We start from the raw sequence: 17082 nt of genomic DNA, 5'->3' as shown, positions 1-17082 counted from the left end.
CAGCTTTTCTGCCCTGCTTTTTCCCCATCTTTGTGGTTTTATCTGCCTCTGGTCTTTGATGATGGTGACGTACTGATGGGGTTTTGGTATAGGTGTTCTTCCTCTTTGATAGTTTTCCTTCTAATAGTCAGGACCTTCAGCTGTAGGTCTGTTGGAGATTGCCTGAGGTCCACTCCAGACCCTGTTTGCCTGGGTATCAGCAACAGAGGTTGCAGAAGATACAATATTGCTGAACAGCGAGTGTACCTGTCTGATTCTTACTTTGGGAGCTTCCTCTCAGGGGTGTACTCCACCCTGTGAGGTGTGGGGTGTCAGACTGACCCTAGTAGGGGATGTCTCCCAGTTAGGCTACTCAGGGGTCAGGGACCCACTTGAGCAGGCAGTCTGTCCCTTCTCAGATCTCAACCTCCGTGTTGGGAGATCCACTGCTCTCTTCAAAGCTGTCAGACAGAGTCGTTCGCGTCTGCACAGGCCTCTGCTGCTTCCCCTGTTATTTTTTAGCTGTACCCTGTCCCCAGAGGCGGAGTCTACAGAGACAGGCAGGTTTCCTTGAGCTGCTGTGAGCTCCACCCAGTTCAAGCTTCCCAGCGGCTTTGTTTACCTACTTAAGCCTCAGCAATGGCGGGCGCCCCTCCCCCAGCCTCGCTGCTGCTTTGCGGTTAGATTGCGGCAGACTGCTGTGTTAGCAAGGAGGGAGGCTCTGTGGGCGTGGGACCCTCCCAGCCAGCTGTGGGGTATATTCTCCTGGTGTGCCCGTTTGCTTACAGCGCAGTATTGGGGTGGGAGTTACCCGATTTTCCAGGTGTTGTGTGTCTCAGTTCCCCTGGCTAGGAAAAGGGATTCCCTTCCCCCTTGCGCTTCCCAGGTGAGGCGATGCCTTGCCCTGCTTCAGCTCTCGCTGGTCGGGCTGCAGCAGCTGACCAGCACCGATTGTCCGGCACTCCCTAGTGAGATGACCCCAGTACCTCAGTTGAAAATGCAGAAATCACCGGTCTTCTGTGTCGCTCGCGCTGGGAGTTGGAGACTGGAGCTGTTCCCATTCCGGCCATTTTCATGATATTGATTCTTCCTATCCATGAGCGTGGAATGTTCTTCCATTCAATTATTTGTCTATGAGTCTTATAATCCCCACCAGATCATGAGTTCGTGGAAGGTGGGGCCATGATTCATCTCAGAATTTGCCACAGCATTTGCCACAGCACTTAACACCTAGTGTATGGTAAGTATTTACTGGCTTAATTTGTTAAGTCTCTAAGTAAATTAATGTATTTGCCAAACTGACTATTGGACTACTTGAAATTCACTGAGCTCAGAGCAGCTAAACCTTGAAAGCAGCTAAACCTTGAAAGTAGATTAAAATCACCAGGAGACCTGGCTCACCTAGGTCTCATTCTGATCCAGTCAAAGGTTGTCATTATGTACAGCAACCTTGCTTTTTGTCCCTGGGGAGCACTCCAGGCTAACCCGTCCCACTGGCACCAAAGCCCTTTTCCCATCATTCCCACCACACCCTGGAAGGTTAGAACATGTCATTATCCTCCCTCATATGTCAGTCCACAAGATGCCAGGTAGACCCCTAACCTTCCTTGCAGTGATAACAAGATAACATAGTGACAAAGTACTTTCAACTTCACAGGTTCCATTCACCCTGTAGTTATGGCTATTCCCTTGCCCAGAAGCCACCATCAGGGGGCTCCAGCATGTCTCTGAAACCTGGCTGTTCAGTAAGTCTATGGGAAAGACTGGAGGAAAACTCCAAAGTCTTGATTTCCAGTCCCAAGGCACAGAAATACTGGACAATCCCAAATGACCCCCTTACCCAAGAGCACAGCCGGGGAGGGTCCCAGGTCCCAATGAGGAACAAGTGCTTGTCTTGTCCCTGCAGATTTGAGAATCCTTGGGTGAGAATTATGTGGATTTCAAGGTTTCTAGGCAGGGCAGGGAAGGAGGACTGGAAAATCAGAGCTGGTAGTTCAAATTTTTAGTCAGATCTCATTACTTTCTCCCAAGGCAAGCAACCAGAAATCATACACTAGCTCCACTATATTATGGCTTAGTAGTATTAGTGTCAACATTAACGTTGCAGAAAAATACAAGTGCAATTTATTGAGCACATGATCTACAACAGGCATTGTACTTTATTCTCTGTACATGGTATCAGTTGACCCTCACGTTGCCCCTGTGAAGAATTATGATTATTAGTAAACTAAAATTCAGGAGAATAAGTGATATCCCAAGGTCACGTGGCTTCTAAATGCCAGACAGTCCAAAGCAGAGTGGAGCACATGAGCAAAGACACAGAGACAGGGAAAGCAAAGTATTCACAGCATCCTACAAGCAGTTGGGTATTCTTGGAGAATAAAACAAGAAGGACATAGAGAGAAAGTTTGCCTATTACAACACAGAATATACTGTTAGGCTAATGACAGATCATGCAAATGACTGAAAGGCTTTGAAGAGTTTTAAACAGGAGAGTGACATGCCAGACTTATGTTTTAGGAACTGTGGCAGAGAATAGATTGGGAAAAATAAGACTGAAGGCAGAAAGACCAGATGGAAACTGTTGAAGTCATAAAGAAATGATGACAGCTTTGTGCCTTCTCCATCCCTTTTATATGGAGGGACAGTGCTGGAATAGAAAAATGTTTAGGTGGTAAAATCAGCGGGTCTTGGTGAAGTATTACATAAAGTGTCAGCATATGACATCTCCAGCCTATTCTCCCATGCATTGGACCCACATATACGATCATCTTGTAAATGACCCATGAGTATTACATCAAATTGTGCAGAGAACACATGAATGAACAAAGCAAAGTTTCTGATGACCTTCTTGTTGGAGCAGACAATACCAAATAAACAAGAAAAATATCCAACAGAGATAAGTGTTATGCAGACAATTAAAATATGGTGATGTGATAGGGATTGGGCTCCTTTAGAATGAGTGGTCAGGGAAACCTCTCTGAGGAGATGTCATTTAGACTTTCTAAGGCCACGTGAAAATCAGGGAAAGAAGTGGTTTATTGGGTTGAAAGAATCCAAAGCAGGCCAGTGAAGCTGGAATAGAATGGGCAAAGGAGAAAACGGAATAAGGCAAGATCAGAGAGATTGGCCAGTGGCCAGATCACACAAGACTTTGGAAGTAAGGTTTGGGAACCTAGATTTTATTTGAAGTATCATGGGAAGCTGGTGGAAGGTCTTAATCAAGGGAATGACCTTATCTAATGTAAGTTGCTAAGTGATCTCCCTGACTTCTATATGAAAAATGAAGGCAGGGGAATAGTGAAAGCAGGAAGACTTTTGTAGTTGTTCCACTGAGAAATGATGGTGGTCTGGAGCAAAGTAAATGGATTACAGACCTGTTCTTGTAAAGTGGAAGGTGAGAGAGATGAATCAAGGGTGACTCTATATTTTGGCTTGGGCAACAAGAATGGAGAAGCCATGGAGGAGCAATGTGACAGGGAGAAATCAAGAGTTTGTTTTGGACGTGTGGAGCTTAAGATGTCTACTAGAGACCCAAGGGAATATGCCAAGTAGGCAGTTGGAAATACAAGTCTGGAATTCAGGAGAGAAACTGTGTATAGAAATGCACATTTCAGAATGATCAGCCTATAGTTGGTATTTAAAGTCAGAACACCAGCTGAGATTTCTTACTGAGTAAGAAAGAGCAGAGATGAGGCTGAGAAGTGAGCTCTGAGACATTCAAATATTTGGAAGTCAGAAAAAAAAAGAGGAGCTGGAGAAGAAGATAAGATGGAACAGCCAATGGGGTGAAAAGAAGTCAAAGACTTCTGCAATGTCCCCATAACCAAATGAAGAAAGTGGTCAAGAAAGGGAAAGGAACCAATTCTGTCAAATACCACCAAAAGTTCAAGTTGTAAGAGGACTGAGAACCAACCATCATATTTTACAAGATGGATGCTATTAACGCATATGGAAGCAGATCTCAGGGGATTGGCAAGGACAAAGTTCAATAAGAGCAAATCAAAGGGAGAAAGGAGGTAAGGAAATGGCCTCAATGTCCTTAGGAGGAAAAACCACATGCCAGGGGTGAGCACTCAGGGGTGGTATAGGGCTTGAGGAAGGTGGTGAAGGCTAAGGCAAGTAATGAGCTCTTGAAGGAGCAGCGAGTCGCAGTGGCACAGTATGTGTAATCTACATTTCTTCTAGCAGCAGCAGCAGCCCAGAAGTAGGAGCTGAGAAGACAGAAGTCTCATAGATCCAGAGTTAGTTTTCTGATGGATGAGTCCAGCCATAGGAGAGAAAGTGAGGTAACCCAGAGTTCTGACAAGGAAGTGGCTCAGATAATTAACTATGGGAGTGCACAAAGAAAAATATGCAGGGCAGTACTTGTGGGCTGGGACAAAAAGAGGAGCCAAGGACTAGAGGACTGCTTGTGGAGGAAGAACAGGCAGGGGAGGAATGAGTAATAAGAGAGCTGAATAAAAAGCTGGTCGGAAGGGGAGATTAAGGTAACAAGACCATGAGAAGGTCCTTAGCTAACTGGGAAATCAGTCCTGGAGCCACACTGGCAGCAGCTCCATCTTCGCCAAGAACAGGTCAGTACCAAGACTTGTCACCAGAGCAGTCCTACTCCATTCATTGCACTTCCAGAGACTGACGATGCCAGGTGAGCTAACCATGCCTTTCACAACAGGTGGGTCCTGGGCTAGCTCTGCAGCAGGGTGTGTGCTCATTGTAGGTAAGACCTGCCTGCAGGGCTGGAGGGGATCTGCACCACACTTCAGAACATCACGTTGTACATTCTTCCAAAGCAATGAACCCTTGTGTTTTCAGTGTTCCTAGAGATGCAAGCTTGGGTCCATGAACAATCTAAGAAAATCCTGGACTCAGAAATGCTTCTTCTTTTACACAGATGAGGTAGTGTTTTTGACCCAAATTATCTCCATTATGATGAACACCTTCCCTCAGACCTTAGTGCAAATAGATAAGCCCACTCCTCCACACATGCCCTGGCATACCTGGCCCCTACATAGAAGGCAGCTTTATTTCAAGGTAAAACCCTACTACACTGATATTTTTTTCTACTGTGTTGTGAGATACTGGGGAGAAATTGGGGATAGGAATAGTGCACCTCTTCCATGGCACATAATAAGCACTCAGTAAATATTTTGTATTGTAATGAATGAATGGATACAATTTAGAAAAGAGGGAAACAGAAAAGAGAAGCAAAAAGAAAGAGGTACCAAAACTTTTGGAAAAAAAAATTTAAAGTTTTTTGTTTTTTGAGACAGAGTCTTGCTCTGTCACCAGGCAGGAGTGCAGTGATGCAATCTCGGCTCACTGCAACCTCCGCCTCCTGGGTTCAAACGATTCTCCTGCCTCAGCCTCCCGAGTAGTGGGGACTACAGGTGCATGCCACCACACTCAGCTATTTTTTTTTTTTTTTTTTGTATTTTTAGAAGAGATGAGGTTTCACCACGTTGGCCAGGATGGTCTCGATATCCTGACCTCATGATCTGCCCGCCTCGGGCTCCTAAAATGCCGGGATAACAGGCATGGGCCACCGTGCCCAGTCAAAACATAGTGATTTTTACATTTGCCAAAAATCCCTCTTTGTAAACTATCAATGAACAATTTTTTACTATTCACTTAACTATTTCCTATAAATAAACACAGCCACACTGAGGATTATTACTTTTTTAAAAAATCTTTTTTTTTTTTTATTTGAGGCAGAGTCTTGCTTTGTTCCCCATGCCAAAGTGCACTGGTACAATCACAGCTCACTGCAACCACCGCCTCTCACATTCAAGCAATTCTTGTGATAGCCTCCAAAGAAGCTTGGATTACAGGCATGCACCACCCACCTGACTAATTTTTGTATTTTTAGTAAAGACAGGGTTTTGCCATGTTGTCCAGGCTGGTCTGAAACTCCCAGCCTCAAGCAATCTGCCCACCTGGACCTCCCAAAGTGCTGGGATTACAGGAGTGAGTCACCATGGCTGGACTTAAAAACTTTTTGCTAGAAAGGTGGTCAACTAACATTAGTATTTTCTGCTTTTACTCAAAACGGAGGTCAGCTGCCATTGCTTTATCTATATTAGCTGACAATTCAGTGTTAACACCTCAAGAGATATAAAACAATATAAATGTTCATCAATGGATACATAAATAAAATGTGGCATATAAATATAAAGGAATACGATTCATCCTGAAAAAAGGCAAGCCTGTTATTTGCTGCAACATGGATGGATCTAGAGAACATTATGCTACATGAAATAAGTCAAGTGCAGAAAGACAATCACTTATATGTGGAATCTAAAATAGTCAAACTCATAGAAACAGGGAGTAGAATGGTGGCTGTCAGGGGCATGGTGGAAAGGGGGAAATGAGGAGGTGATGGCCAAAGGGTACAAAGTTTCAGCTATGGAAGATAAATAAGTTCTAGAAATCTACTACATAGCATAGTGCATATAGTCAACAATACTTTATTATATACTTACAATTTTCTTTTTTCTTTTTTAAAATTTTTACAGAGTTGGGGGTAGAAGTGCAGTTTTGTTTCATGGATATATTGTGTTGTTGTGAAGTTTGAGCTTTTAGTGTACCCATCACCCACACAGTGTACACTGTACCTAAAAGGCAATTTTTATCCCTCACCCCCTACATTCCACTCTATGGCCATGTGTACACATTGTTTAGTTTCCACTTATAAGTGAGAATGCATGGCATTTACTTTCTGTTTCCATTCATGTTGCTGCAAAAGACATGATTTCATTTTTTTTACAGATGAGTAATATTCTGTGGTGTGTGTATATGCTATATACACTCTGCTATATACATATATTCCGTATGTATATAGCATATACACACACACCACATTTTCTTTATCCAATCATCTGTTGGTGGACACTTTATGTTAATTCTATGACTTTCCTATTGTGAATAGTGCTGCAATAAATATACGATTGCAGGTGTCCTTTTCTATAATGATTTCTTTTCCTTTGGTAGATACTCTGTAGTGGAATTGCTAGAGCTAATGATAGTTCTATTTTTAGCTCTTTGCAAAATCTCCATACTGTTTTCCACAGAGGGTATACTAATTTACATTCTCACCAACAGTGAGTAAATGTTATATTTTCTCTGCATCCTCGCCAACATGTTTTTTTTTTTTTTTGACTTTTTAATAATAGCCATTCTGATTAATGTAAGATGGTATCTCATTGTGGTTTCATTAAAATGACCTTAAAGCAATCTACAAGTTCAGTGTGATTCCTATCAAATTACCAATGTCATTTTTTGCAGAATTAGAAAAGACAGTTCTAAAATGCATATGGAGCCCAAAAAAGAGCCCAAATAGCCAAAGAAATTCTAAGCAAAAAGAACAAAGCAGAGGAACCACATTACCTGACTTCAAATTATATTACAAGACAATAGTAACCAAAATAACATGGTACTGGTATAAAAACAGACACATAGATCTATGGAACAGAACAAAAAACTCAGAAATGAAGACACATACCTACAACCAACTGATCTTTGACAAAGTCAACAAGAATATCCATGGGGGAAAGGATACCCTATTCAATAAATAGTGCTGAGAAAACTGAATAGCCACATGCAGAATAATGAAACTGGACCCGTAACTTTCACCATATGCAAAAATTAACTCAAGATGAATTAGTGACTTAAACATAAGACCTGAAATTATGAAAATCCTAGAAGAAAATGTAGAAAAAAATGCTTCTGGACGTTGGCCTAGGCAAAGAATTTATGACTAAGACCTCAAAAGTAAACGTAACAAAAACAAAAATAGGCAAATGGGACTTACTTAAACTAAAAAGCTTCTGCACAGCAAAAGAAATAATCAACAGACTAAAGAGACAACCTACAGAATGGGAGAAGAAATAATTATTTCTTCAGTCATAACCACCTCCTTGCTTTTCAGAAAGAGGAAAGAGAAGAAAACAAAAATAGGTAAATGGCAAAAAAATAATAATAATAATAAAGGCAAATGGGACTTAACGCACAGCAAAAGAAATAATCAACAGAGTAAAGAGACAACCTATAGAATGGGAGAAAAATATTTGCAAACTATGTGTCTGACAAAGGACTAATATCCAAACTGTATATGGAACCCAACCAACTCAACAGGAAGAAAACAACCCCAGCAAAAAATGAGCAAAGGACATGAACAGTTTTCAAAAGAAGACAATCAAATGGACAAAGAAACATGAAAAAATGCTCAGCATCATTAATTATCAGAGAAATGAAAATATATATATATAATTTTCTAAGATGGTAGATCTCATGTTGTGCTTTTACCACACACAAAAAATAATAATTACAAAGGGGGGCTGGATAAAACTTTAGGAGGTAGATGAATATGTCTATGGCCTTAAAGGGTAATCGTTTCACAAGTCAATACTTATCTGCAAGCTCATGGAGTTATATACCTTAAGTATATGTAACTTTTTACATGACAATCATAACTCTACAAAGTGATTTGAAAAAAATAATAAACTGATGTTTCTCCATTTCCTCAGCATATTTTATAAATTTTATAACAAAAATACATGCTAAAATTCAAAGTTATGTTTGTATGTGTATGCTTGTGTGCCATTTTTTTTATTTTCTTAATGCAAAATAATACAACTATAAAAACTGAAAAACTCTGCTTTAAAATTTAGATTAGCTCATATTCCTGGGTAATTTCTATGATTAAACCTTTTCTTTTGTCTTGGTTTTTACTTTCACTGAAGGCTCTTTAAAAATATTAGTATCATGTCCATTTTTTAAGAAAAAGGATGGATTCAGTTTTGTCTGAATATATTTTATCTCATTTTTTGCAATTTGATAAAAACATATTTTTCCTCTAGCTATTATCACAAGAATGGTAGACATTATACCTGAGTCTTCATTTTTGTCTTCTATAAGGCTCACAGTCTCCAAAACATTTTTAGGAGTCACATGAGTTTCATCACCAGCATTCAGCATGTTACAAAATACCCTCTAAGCCCCTTTCAGCCATGACCTACTTCTTCCAGGCAAACTCAAACCCAGAGGCTGTTCCTCCAAATCTTCTCTTTCTGAAAAGCAAGGAGGTGGCTACCGCTGAAGAAATAAAGAAATCTTCTGCCTGACTGGCTTCCTTTTGGGTGCCCATATGGCTTCTGATTCTCTGGGAGAATCTGAAGTTGCTCTGAGGAAGATGGCTGTACCGTCAAACTTTTCTCCACTTAAGATCTCTGCCCAACTTCTGCAGAATCACTGAAATGGTGAATTCCTTCTCCACTTCCACCCCTGACATATTTGGGAGTTGCTAAAGACAAATAACTGCAGTGACTACTGTGACTATTGGGAATAAGCCCTGATTTTAGAGGGGAAAAAAGAGGGGCTTTTGAGTTAGAAAAATCTCTTGACTGTGATCAAAACTGCTGCCCATTTTTTTCAGGGCTTATCATGCCTATTTGAGAAGCCCTCTTATCTTTCAGACTCTCCACCCAAAATTCACCTTCTGAGTTACATGTTTTCAATTCAAGCACAGATGGACTGGATGACAAAGGAGGCTCTATGTTATGAGGACAGCTGTTTATTTCAGGGAGGGCAGCTCCTAATACAAGGCCTACAATGATTTCCTTGTGTGCCTTTTTTTGCTTTTGGAATTTGCTAGAATCTCATCATCAAAACAGTATGAAGCAGTTTTAAGATCTTCATTGCAATTATCTCTGGAAATGTTGGTTACCTGGTGTTCACTGTCTTTACTGCAGCAGACAAGCATATATAAATACATATACAGCTCTTTCAGCCTCATCTTGGTTTTACTTTTCTTGAGAGAAATGGGATTTCTGCAAAATCTTTTATAAGTTAAGCCTGACAATGAGTCTTAACTTTTTAAATGTGCTTTTCTCTTCTTTTCTTTCTTGTCAATAATGGACAAGAATGAACACGAAGGAGAAAAAGCTTGATTGTGATGAATGTCTTTTTGGTAGCTTTGATTTTGCCTAGATCCTTTTTGTCATGTTTAGGATGTTTTTAGAAGTTTTATTATTTTTATAAAGTGAGGCATTGGGATGTTTGAGATTTTTTCAAAACATTCATGTTTTCTGAATATAGTGTCATGTCTTCATTTTTCTTACATAGATGAAGCATATTTTGATGATCCATGTGATTTTCTAGCTTTATCTTTTATTTGATGGTAATTTGTTCTTAATTTTTCTTTACAGACATCAGAGTTTTCAAACTGGTGCTTATCTGCTTGCAACTGATGATACTTAAAACAAGACAGACTACAGCAAGCTTAATTCTTCCATATAATAAACATTTAAGGGGTCACTATATGCACACAGTCCTATACTACATGTCATCTATTGTAATATCTTAAGGAATTTAGTTGGGGAAGGAAAAGATATAGGTCCTTGGAAGAAAAAATCAAGACAATATGTCAGCAATTACGTAACAGGTGGTCAGATCAAAGATGGCTATAACTAAAAGTAAATCTATATTATTTTAGTAACATTACACATAGTGCAACAATTTGACTGTAATACAAGTAGTACTGGAAATGTCTAGCGAAACTGTAAGATGATTCAGCTGTAACTAGGAGTGACAAGATGTACTTTAGCTAGAAATGGTAACTTTCTTAAGCATATGCTCCCCAAACAAAGTACAGAATGTGATGTGATTTTTTTTTTCTTTTACAGAGGGTGTCTCACTATATTGCTGGCTGGGCTCAAGCAATCCACCCACCTCAGCTTCCCAAGTAGCTGGGAAGTACAGGCGTGTACCACGGTCAAATCATAAACAGCTTACAATTTGACTTTTAAGCAGAATTTCTTTTAAGTTTCTGTTGCCAAGTTGCCAACTTAGTGAATTTTAAAGAAGAGAATGCTTATGTTTGATGAAAGTATCATCTCATCAAAAAGGTATATAATGTTTTGAGTAGCAAAGCAGAGAATCAATTATGAAACTTCATCTAGGGACCATGTCTAGGAGAAAAACCTTTTTCAAACTACAGACACAAGTCACGAAAAATTAAGGGAGCCAATTTACAATAACAGCTGTATCTGTCTAATAACATATCATAAAACCAACAAAGCCATGTTCTGCTTATAAGGTACAAGTAAATATCTACATAAACTTTTCCCTAAGAACTGTATATTATCCATAATAGCAATTTACATTTGTATAGTATGTTTCTGCTTTCAAAATGTTTTCACATTCCATAGCAATAAATGAAAAAGAATGTTGTGCAGTGTGCCCGATGCAGCTGTAGTGTAAATTGAGGGAGAAAATGTCCGGACCATTAGGCAGTGGTTGCAGTTCAGGATAGCTCTGTCTTTGGCACGTTGTGCTGTGTGAAGATAAACCCCAGACTATGAAGCTGGGTTCCAATCAAAACAAAATCAAACAAGGCTGACAAGACCAACTAAAAGACAAGGCAAGAGAAGCATATCCTGATATGATTTGAATCACACTTCTAACCACTGACCTACACAATACCAGGGAAGGAATAAAAATAGAACATAAGTCTGGTTCCACCAGTTAATTTAAATTGCTTATAATTTCACCTTTAAATCGGCCACTCCAACTCATCAGGGTTGGCAACAAAGAAAGTGTGATTTACAAAAAGAACCTAGTAGAAAGGAGAGAGAAAAAAGCTATGCACTGACATACTAAGCCAGGTGGAATCACTCTATACAAAGGTAAACAGAACTGATCCCAGAAAACAACAACAAAAAAAAACCTGTGAAGTGAAGGCGGCTAAGGCGACCTTCCTTCAGGAGTCACTACTTTCTTAGGCTCTTTCTTACTTGTCTATCCTCCTATTTTCTCTGGTCCTCCCCACCCCAACCCCAGTCATCCACACTTCCCACTTCCAGGCCTTGGAAACAGGAAAAGATCTTCAGTGTGAATCAATTGAGGTCAGATATTCCTAACAAGAACTTAAAACATTGAATCAGATGTCCGGAAATGAACTCAGAAGTCTTTTTCCCCCTAATGTTTCGCCCTCTGCATCAATTCTCTTATAATAATTCCTACACATGGAGCCCAGACTCTGAATAAACACCTTCCCTGACTGTAAATCAAGGCCTCCTGGGGCAGAACATTCCATTTCTGGATTGTTCTAATCATTAAAATCTTCTCAGTCGTGCTAACCAAAATTAGCCCCCTACAGTCTCTCCTCACTTGAGAAACATAAAACAAGTCCTTCTCCTCCTGGCAGCCTTTCACTTTGTTTGAAGGCAGCTGTCCTCCCCACCAAGTGCTATGTCCCTGCAGTTTAAATATGCCCAACTGGCCCTCATAGGACAGGATTTATAGGCTCCTAACCATCTTGGTCATCCTCTCTTGAACATATTGCTGTTCAACAAAGTCACTGTTCAAAAATGTCACCCAGAATAGAACATAATATTGCAAGAATGGCCTATATATGGAATGAAAGCCTTTGTCCACTGTTGAAAGAACACAAGGATCACAAAAACAAGAGAAGGGTTTGTGGTGGTGTTGTGTTATCAGAGGGTTTTCTCATATGGGAGTAGGAAGGAGGGCTTCACCATGTTTTTCGTTCTGTGATTCTGGAATTAAATTTTTAAAAAATAAAAATGAGAGTTGGCTTTCAAGGTTTTCCGCTGGGGATTTTTGAAGAAACAAATGAATAAGATACAGCCTTGAAAGAGTCCACATACCATTGCCTGCCCATTGTCCTCACCCCGTGTGCACTGCAATCTCATGGGGCTTTTGGATGAGGCAGTCTTATTTGAGCCTTCTTTTAGAGTAACTGGTTGGGCATAAAGTACCCACAGAAGATGAGCTTGACCTGGCTCCAGAATAGTTGTTTATTCCCCGGAACAGCAAAAGTGTTTCCTACCCTGACATTGCCCCCCACCCTCCAACCACATCAGCCTGGCTCTTGTACACTGGGTGCCCTCTTCCCAGTCCTCCCTGCTCCTCAGAACGACAGACTTCTCTCTCTGCCCAGATACCCAGTCACTACACATCTAGTATCCAGTCTCTTGGACCCTGAGGGCTTAGAAATAAAGTGTGGGCTTCTCCAGTCTCCCTGCGGACTGGGAGCGCCAGAACACAGAGCAGCTGCCTCCTTTCCCGAGAATCCCGAGCATCTTGCCTTCATTCTCTTTGCCTTAATATCTGTTTGGTGCTGAAGGGCTGGGAGGTTTGTAGCCACGATCCTGTGATTAAGGATACCAGAGCTGAAGCTGTGCAGCTTCACCAGACTGCCCTTTACAGACTTGCAGAACAGAAGTGTTGGGGAGCATTCCTTTTACGGGTGACAGAATGCAGGAAACCCAGAAAGTAAACTGACTCATTCGAGATGACAGAGGACCATAGTCATAGAGGAAGGACTATCTCGATTGCAAGATCAGCGCCCCTTTCGCTGGAGGGCGCAATAATAGATGATATTATTAATTAATATCATCTAAATACTTTCTGTGTATTTTAAGAAGTGGTTTTGGCTCTATCTATTCCATTTATTATTTTAACATAGATGGTCCCTAAAAATAAAACGCCCACCCCACTTAGGTACAGCAGATCTTCCCTTCGATGCCTAACTGCATATGCAAAAGCTGGCCTCACCACATCTTCTTCCTGCAGAGGGCGAGGACTCGCAGGACAGAACTTGGTTTCCTTCCATTCTCTGCTCCTCCGGAGGGCTTGGGCTCGCTAGGTGTAGAACAAGGAGAAAGGGGTAGAGGGGCAGAGTTGGGTCGAACCCCAGCGAGGGACCCGGCCTTCCCTGGAGGAGAAGATCGCACTCGCGCCAGGGGTATGGACTCACTCAGGGCGCGCTTGGGCGGAGAAGCAGCCTCTGCTCCAAGCCTTCCGCTGCGGCGCCTAAACAGGCCCTGTGGCCCAGTGGCCCGCAAGCCACGCCCTCCGTACAGGCCCCGCCCCCGTTTCGCCATTATCCGGTGCTGTCCGCTCTTCCACCAGTTCCTGCCCCTACCCCTTCCTCCCACGCATCAGCACCCGAGCAGCCCCACCTGCTAAGCCACGCCCCCTGTCCCGTGCTGTCTTGCACTCCCAGGTGCCCCACGCTTTCCCACCCTCCCAGTCAACCGGCGCAGGGAGCCTCATCATTATTAGTGCATGGACAATCACATGTGATTGAGCTAACATGCAGTATCTACCAGGTGCCAGGTGCCAGGCTTCGTCCTAAATGTTCTACCAGGTACCAGGTGCCAGGCTTCGTCCTAAGTGTTCTACACATAAACGTTAAGTTACCAGTATTGTGCTTATTTTACAATTGGGAAACAGACACAGGGTGGTTAAAAAGTTTAAGACTTTTGGCTGGGCGTGGTGGCTCACGCCTGTAATCCCAACACTTTGGGAGGCCGAGGTGGGCGGATCACGAGGTCAGAAGATCGAGACCATCCTGGCTAACATGGTGAGCCCCCATCTCTACTAAAAATACAGAAAATTAGCTGGGCGTGGTGGCGGGCGCCTGTAGTCCCAACTAGTCGTGAGGCTGAGGCAGGAGAATGGCGTGAACCCGGGAGGCAGAGCTTGCAGTGAGCTGAGATCAGGCCGCTGCACTCTAGCCTGGGCGGCAGAGCGAGACTCCGTCTCAAAACAAAACAAAGCAAAAAAAAGTTTAAGACTTTTTAAAAATGAAATGTGGTATATCCATACAATGGAATATTATTCAACAATAAAAAGAAACTACTGAGGCACTCAGTAACATGGATCCTCAAAAACACCATGCTACGTGAAAGAAGCCAGACACAAAAGAGAACACACTAATTCCATTTATATGAAAAGCTAGGAAAGGCAAAACTCTAGTGACAGAAAACAGAGTAGAAGTTGCCTAGGGCCAGAGGTGGGGCAGAAAAGAACTTTTTGGAGCAATGGAACTGTTCCAAAACTTGATTATGATGGAGGTTGTACACATCCCCAGTGCACATTTACCCAAACTCATTAAGGAGTACACTTAAAATGGGTGATTTCTGTGGTAGGCTGTGTATACCTCAACACACTGCAAATAATAATTATTACAAGAGGGAAGAGGAACAAAAGGGAATCCTGGGAACATCAAGGATGAGTAGACAATGAGACAACAGGAAAGGAGGAGAGGAGGAGTCAGAGAAATGGAAGAAGGAAGACAGCACAGATGCCAAGTGAGATGCCAGCACCTGGTGCATTGTAGATGTGGGATAACGACTTGCTGAATGCATGGTGGAGCCGTGTCCAGAGGAGGGAAGTGGTCAACAGGCCACGGAGAAGTCATGGAGGATGAGAGCTCTAAAGAGGCCACTGGAGGCCGGGCGTGGTGGCTCACGCCTGTAATCCCAGCAGTTTGGGAGGCCGAAGCAGGTGGATCACCTGAGTTCAGGAGTTCAAGACCAGCCTAGCCAACATGGTGAAATCCAATCTCTACTAACAATACAAAAAAATTAGCCGGGCATGGTGGTGCATGGCTGTAATCCCAGCTACTCAGGAGGCTGAGGCAGAAGAATCGCTTGAACCCGGGAGGCAGAGGTTGCAGTGAGTCAAGATCGTGCCACTGCACTCTAACCTGGCCAGGTGACAGAGTGAGACTCCATCTCAAATAAATAAATAAATAAATAAGTTAATTTAATAGAGTTCATTTGTATGAAAATATTTTGAAATATTTTTAATAATACTTCACCCATGGCTTCCAAAAGGGAGTTAATAATGATCTATCCAGCGTTCTCATCTTTTGAGATACAGGCTCATGGCCCTGGAAGGGTGGCAATCATAGAAGATATGTCCTCTGCCGTGTGAAGTTTCTGATACTGCTTTACATGGGTATGATTAGCAGTGTACTGTGGTATTCAGCGAAGCTGGCTGACAGCGTAAGCATTCCAAAGTTCATGCTCTGGCCTGGAGGACCTGAGTCACAATGACTGACGCAAGATGGTATTGCCCGTCAGTTATGGGCTGGTGGGCTGATTAATGGTCTCAGCATGAAGCTTTGGGTCTCTAACCCTGACAGATCATTAGCTCCCAGCAAATGTCCAGCCTCTGAAGGTCACGGTTATTATTACAAACCAATAGATACGTGAATTACATAAAACAAAGCAAATGGCCTTTTTATGTGCTAGGGATATTTAAAAACTAAGCTGTACATTTCCATGAATACAGAGTCTGTTTGTAGCATAAATCTTTGCTGAACTTTCACAAAGCAAAAGCAGAGACTGAAGAGCTATACTTCACTGTTAATGTCTCATTAAATTTTAACCACTGAAGTCATGGTTAAGGAGATATTTTTATTATAATCCAGCATTTTCAGGACTTTACAATCTAACTTAGTTCCACATTCTCTTTTGGTGAATTAATTATTTTTATATTGGTCTCTCACTCAAGAAATATGAATGTTTGAAGTTTGATAAAACTTAATCAGTACTTAAGGTAATTTAAATGTTAGAAAAGAGAAAATCCTCACATACAGAGTAATATATTATTATATGAGGAAACTATTAAGCCCCTATTGGGAAGAAACATTGTTCAGCCTCTGTTTCTTTGTTGAGTACAATATGTTTCAGTGAAAAATACATATAGTACCACCATAAACTGGTGGTATGTAAGGCCAGGCGCTGTGGCTCACGCCTGTAATCCCAGCCCCTTGGGAAACCAAGGCAGGCAGATTGAGCTCACGAGTTCAAAACCAGCCTGGGTAACATGGTGAGACTTTGTCTCTACTACAAGTACAAAAATTATCCAGGTGTGGTGGCCAATGCCTGTGATCCCAGCTACTCGGGAGGCTGAGGCGGGAGGCAGGAGGATCACTTGAGCCCGGGAGGCAGAGGTTGCAGTGAGCCAAGATCACGCCACTGCACTCCAGCCAGGGTGACAGAGTGAGACCCCATCTCAAAAGCAAAACAAAACAAAACAAACAAACAATCAAAAACCTTATAGTATGTGAAAAGGAAACCAAAAGCACTACTGGAATCATTGTCTATTTGTTTATTTCTACCTGGGGATCAGGGGGTTGGACTAACAAAAAGGAACAAATGAAAACAGGGCAGACTGCAACAATTCCACTAATAAGGGCCATGTTAGTTACTGGGATGGGACTGGGGATCTGAGCTCTCTGGTACTAAGGCCCAGAGGGAAACTTCATAACCAGAAGTTATGTCA

The sequence above is a fragment of the Piliocolobus tephrosceles genome, chromosome 13 (assembly GCF_002776525.5).
Source record: "Piliocolobus tephrosceles isolate RC106 chromosome 13, ASM277652v3, whole genome shotgun sequence".
Taxonomy (NCBI): Eukaryota; Metazoa; Chordata; class Mammalia; order Primates; family Cercopithecidae; genus Piliocolobus; species Piliocolobus tephrosceles.
The sequence above is the reverse complement of the archived record's forward strand: the minus strand, read 5'-3'. Positions refer to the sequence as shown.